Below are 5,928 nucleotides of genomic sequence, written 5' to 3'. Positions count from 1 at the left end.
GCTGAGTTGCAGTGGCATAAATTGGGTAGCAGCAACAGCTTTGCAGGGGTTGGCGTAGCAAATACAGGCATCCAGAACAGATTATCAGGGACAAAGAATCATAGACAAAATGAAAGATAAAAGTTGTGAGGGATTGTGGGGAACAACAGGGTAACAAGGTCATGGTTGTGCAAACTGGGTACCCAGTAATAGGGTAGAAGCAATGGGCATGGTGGACTGATGTGGTGCAGAGCTCCGGGTTTGCCTCTCCACTTTTGGCTGTTAGATCTTTAGGGAACTAACTCTATCAGCTCATTATCAGTTGTTGTGTTCAGGTACATACCATCTTATAAATGTCTACTCCAAGTAGATTGCATTCTTTGGCACCAGCTCTAGGATCTTTGCCCTAAGCATCCTGAGAGGCCACACTTCACAATGCTGCAGAACAAGCTCCACAAAGTGAGCTGCTATCACTTCATACAACTCTTGCTGCTCCTCTCCAGTGTCAATTATCATGGTAAGGAGGGATCTGAGTTGTGCTCAGCAGCAATGCTCTGGGAAGCTATCAATTCTTACCCTGGCATTCTGGGAGCTCCCTAGAATTGGTCAAGAGCACTTGCTGGTGCTCTTCCAACTTCTCTCTGTGACTTTGAATACCCAGACTATTGTACCTCAGATGGGTTACTTTGATGTCCAGGTGGCCTCAAACTTGCTCTATCTTCTCTCTGTAGGTGTTCATTAGTTTCAGCTGCCTTTCCTTTTCCCTCCAAGTAGTTTGCTTCATCTCCACATCCTTTGAATTCTGCTTCATATCAACCTGTGGCTTTCACACCAAGTCCTTCCACTTTCTCATCTACCTCTCTAGCTGTGAATCTGGCAAAACATCTACATGTAACTTCTGTATCTGTTTATCAAGATTTGAGCTGGAATCCCAGGTTTTACTAGCAAACTGAGAACATGGAGAGCATCTTAAATACGCCCCTGCCATTCACTGCTCATTGAGAAAGATGTAAATGTGTTGTGGTCAGTCTCTCCTTTTCCATTTCTGGTTCAACAGAATAAAGTGAAGTCACAATGGATCTACCAGGCAGCTGCTATGTCAGCAAGTGAACCAACCAAAGATAATTTAATGAGGGGATACTTATCAAATGTAGTAGGGTAAATGCACATATTTGATGGACACTACTAAGGGCTTTCATCAAACTAGTTAATTTCCAAAATGGTAGACCAATCTTAGTCTCTCCCCCTAGATCTTCGTCTTCTGAAGTCCCTGAGGACTTTTGCATACAACTCAGACCTAGTAACATGGGTGAATAGAAAAGTGAGTATGGATTAGTATTCTGAAGATGTGCTAAGGTGTTGTCTTGTCATGACTACCATGAAACCAATGTCCTTTCTCTAACCTTCACAACATCTCTTTATTTGGCATAACTGGCAGATTTCTTAGTATGTTGTTTTTTCCTGGTAGTTCAGTGCATAGGTTAAAACATTAAGCATGCCAAACCATGAGTTTCCATTGTCCTAGTAGACATTTTGCATCCTAGGTCCTCCCTTCCAGGTAACTCTCTTCTTGGGCCCTCATATGCATATGCTCACAGAAGTGAATATCTCACAAACCACGGAACATACTTGCTCAATGATGATTAGCTCACACAGAGACTCAAGCAGTTTGGGTCTGGAGCCTTTCTGAGAGGCCTTGGACTAGGTACTGTGGTCAACATTGACAGTAATTCCTCAGAGCAATACCACTGACAGCAAGTGAGTCCTGACTACTACTTAGACCTTACGAGTCCTACCTAGGGTATGAACACATGAACAAACCCTGTTTAGCCTATTGAACAGTGTCCCCATCAATGAAATCATTTTGAGTGTAGGAGAAAATCTCCATTTGTAAAGCAGCACACATAAGAAGCACATGATACCCCACACTCAAAAGCTCCAGTAGAACAGAGTGTAAGGCTGTGTACACAGGTGGGAAATAGGATTCTAAGGAGTGGGAAGGAATGATTTTAGATAGCAAACTTAGAAGTAATTATAAGTTTCTGAATAATCTTACCCAACTTTCTTCTGCCCCTAAGATCCAATTCAAGAAGTGATGGAGGGTTTATGATCACAAAATGGAGTTTTTATTCCCAGGGCCAAACTCTAGGTGTTCTTGTTAGATCTTCCCACCTGCCCCTGATGTAAAGGGTCAGAAAGGGCGCCCCATGCTCAGGAATATAAATGGAGCTAACAAGCCACTGCAGTCTCTGATTTTCTTTCTTTTACTTTATAGTGAAAATAGTGTACAGAGAGGTTACAATTACATGGGCAAGATAGTGAGTACATTTGTTATCAAGCATTGTAGCCTCCTCCTTTGTTTACCCTTCCCATTCCTTCCCAGCCTCCCTTCATCTCCCCATCCACTCTCCTGCCCAAAGTTGTAAAGTTCGTTTTCGACATAACAACTTGTAATTCTAATTGCTGCAACGAGTCCACCTGTATCCTTACTTAAACAACTTGTTTTTCCCCTTCCCGTCCAAAAATTACACCGACATCAAATAGAGCGAAAGCAGAGCCTATACAGTCCAGGAGGGACATACAAAGCAACAAAGAAATAATCTTATAATTGTGTTAGAAACAAATGCAAGAAAGAAAAAAAAACATTTAAATACATATCTTAGGGTTCATTTTCCTAACATCACCTTATCTGACCTTTTCTGCTTGACTCATATATATACTAGATATTGCAAATAAGGGAAACCATGGGACCTATGTGTCTTTGGGCTTGGCTAACTTCACTTAATATAATTTTTTCCAAGTCTTTCCATTTCCTAACAAATGGGGCAATGTCATTCTTTCTGATGGAGGCATAGAATTTCATTGTGTATATATACCACATTTTCTTGATGAATTCATCTACTGAGGGGCATCTGGGTTGGTTCCATATCTTAGCTATGGTAAATAATGCTGCAATAAACATAGTTGTGCTGGTAGCTTTAGTGTGGTCTTGTTTGTAAACACTTGGGTAAATGCCCAAATGTGGAATTACTGGGTCTTACGGGAGCTCTATGTGGAGTCTTTTGAGGAACCTCCATACTGCTTTCCAAAGTGGTTGAACAAGTTTAAACTCCCACCAACAATGAAGTAAGGTCCCCTTCTGTCCACATCCCCTCCAGCATCTGTTGTTATTAGAGTTCTTGATTTTTGCCATTCTAACAGGGCTGAGGTGGTATCTCAATGTTGTTTTGATTTCCATTTCTTTTATGGCTAGGGAGGTTGAGCATTTATTCATGTTTCTATTGGCCATCCTTCTTTCTTCTTCAGAGAAGATTCTCTTTAACTCTTTAGCCCACTTATTTATTGGGCAGTTGTTTGAGGATTTCTTGTTGGGGGATTTAATTTTTTGAGTTCCAAGTATATTATTGATATGAGACCTTTGTCTGTTGTATGGCTAGTGAAGCTCTTCTCCCAATCTGTGGGCTTTCTATTGATCTTGCTAGCTATGTCCTTTGCCATGCAGAAGCTCTGCAACTTCATGCAATCCCATTTGTCCAAACTTTCTTTGATTTATTGTGTTTCCCAGTCTCTATTAAGAAAATTTTGGCCTGCGCTAAGGAGACCTAGGGTTTCTCCTATTTCATCCTATAAGGTTTTCAGAGTGTCTGCTTTGACTTCGAGGTCTTTAATCCATTTGGAGGTGATTCTGGTGCAGGGTGATATATAAGGATCTAGCATTAGTTTTCTACAAGTAGTTAACCAATTTTGCAATCACCATTTACTGAAGAGGCCGTCTTTCTTCCATTCTATTTTTTTAGCTCTCTTATCAAAGATTAGATGGCCATAGGTCTGTAGGCTCATTTCTGGGTTTTCAGTTCTATTCCTTTGGTCCTGAGGTCTGTTCATGTGTCAGTACCAAGCTGTTTTGATTACTATGGCTTTATAGTAGAGTTTGAAATTTGGTATTGATATTCCTCCAGCAGTGTTCTTTCCGTTGAGGAGCGTTTTTGCTATTCGGGGTCTTTTATTGTTCCATATGAATTTTTGAATTACTTCTTGTATTTCCTTCAAGAATGAGGTTGGAATTTTGATAGGGATCACATAGAATTTGTAGATAGCCTTTGGAAGTATGGCCATTTTCACGATGTTAATTTTTCCAATCCAGGAGCAGGGGTGTTTTTGGCATTTTGAAAGTTCTGTTTTAATTTCCTTTTTCACGTTTTTATTTTTTATTTTTTGTGGACATACTGTACAGAGGGGTTACAATTACATGGGCAGGATAATGTGTATATTTCTTATCAAGCATTGGAGCCTCCTCCTTTGTTTACCCTTCACATCCCTTCCCAGCCTCCTGCCCACTCCCACCCAATGCTCCCCCCTCCCCCCCACTCACCAACGTTGTGAAGCTCGTTTTCGATATGACAACTTGTACTTCTCATTGTTGCAACAGGTCCACCTGTATTCTCAAAGGACTTGTTTTTCCCCATCTCCTCCACAAGTTATACTGACATCAAATATAGTGAAATTAGGGGTTATACTGTGGGAAAGGACATACAAAGCAATAAAGAGATAATCTTATAAATGGGATAGAAACAAATGCTTGAAAGAAAAAAAACATTAAAATACATATCTAACGGTTCCTTTTCCTAATATCACGTTATCTGGCCTTTCGTGCTTGACTAATAGATATACTAGATATTACAAATAAGGGAAACCATGGGACCTATGTTTCTTTGGGCCTGGCTTACTTCACTTAATAAAATTTTTTCCAAGTTTTTCCATTTCCTAACAAATGGGGCAATGTCATTTTTTCTGATGGAGACATAGAATTCCATTGTGTATATATACCACATTTTCTTGATCCATTCATCTACTGAGGGGCATCTGAGTTGGTTCCATATCTTAGCTATGGTAAATAGTGCTGTAATATACATAGTTGTGCTGGTAGCTTTAGTGTGGTCTTCTTTGGAAACATTTCGGTAAATGCCCAAAAGTGGGATTGCTGGGTCATAGGGGAGCTATATGTGAATTCTTTTGAGGAACCTCTATACTGCTTTCCAAAGTGGTTGAACAAGTTTACATTCCCACCAACAATGAAGTAAGGTCCCTTTCTGTCCACATCCCCTCCAGCATCTGTTGTTGTTAGAGTTCTTGATTTTTGCCATTCTAACTGGAGTGAGGTGGTATCTCAATGTTGTTTTGATTTGCATTTCTTTTATGTTGAGCATTTATTCATGTGTCTATTGGCCATCCTTCTTTCTTCTTCAGAGAACTTTCTCTTTAACTCTTTAGCCCACTTATTTATTGGGCAGTTGTTTCTTTGAGAATTTGTTGTTGGGGGATTTAATTTTCTGAGTTCCAAGTATATTTTAGATATGAGACCCTTGTCTGTTGTATGGCAAGTGAAGTTCTTATCCCAATCCGTGGGCATTCTATTGATCTTGCTAGCTATGTCCTTTGCCATGCAGAAACTCTGCAACTTCATGCAATCCCATTTGTCTAACCTTTCTTTGATTTGTTGTGATTCCGGTCTCTATTCAGAAAATTTCGGCCTGAGCCAAGGAGACCTAGGGTTTCTCCTGTTCCATCCTATAATGTTTTCAGAGTGTCTGTTTTGACTCCGAGTTCTTTGATCCATTTGGAGTTGATTCTGGTGCAGGATAATATACTAGGATCTAGCTTTATTTTTCTACAAGTAGTTAACCAATTTTGCCATCACCATTTACTGAAGAGGCTTTCTTTCTTCCTTTCTATTGTTTTAGCTTCTTTTTCAAAGATTAAATGGCTATAGGTCTGTAGTTTCATTTCTGGGTTTTCAATTCTATTCCATTTGTCCTGAGGTCTGTTGTTATTTCAATACCATACTATTTTGATTACTATAACTTTATAATAGAGTTTGAAATTTGGTATTGATATTCCTCCAGCAGTGTTCTTTCTGTTGAGGAGAGTTTTTGCTATTCAGAGTCTTTT

The sequence above is a fragment of the Dipodomys spectabilis genome, unplaced genomic scaffold, assembly GCF_019054845.1.
Source record: "Dipodomys spectabilis isolate Male_0828 unplaced genomic scaffold, ASM1905484v1 ptg000116l, whole genome shotgun sequence".
Lineage (NCBI taxonomy): Eukaryota > Metazoa > Chordata > Mammalia > Rodentia > Heteromyidae > Dipodomys > Dipodomys spectabilis.
The sequence above is the reverse complement of the archived record's forward strand: the minus strand, read 5'-3'. Positions refer to the sequence as shown.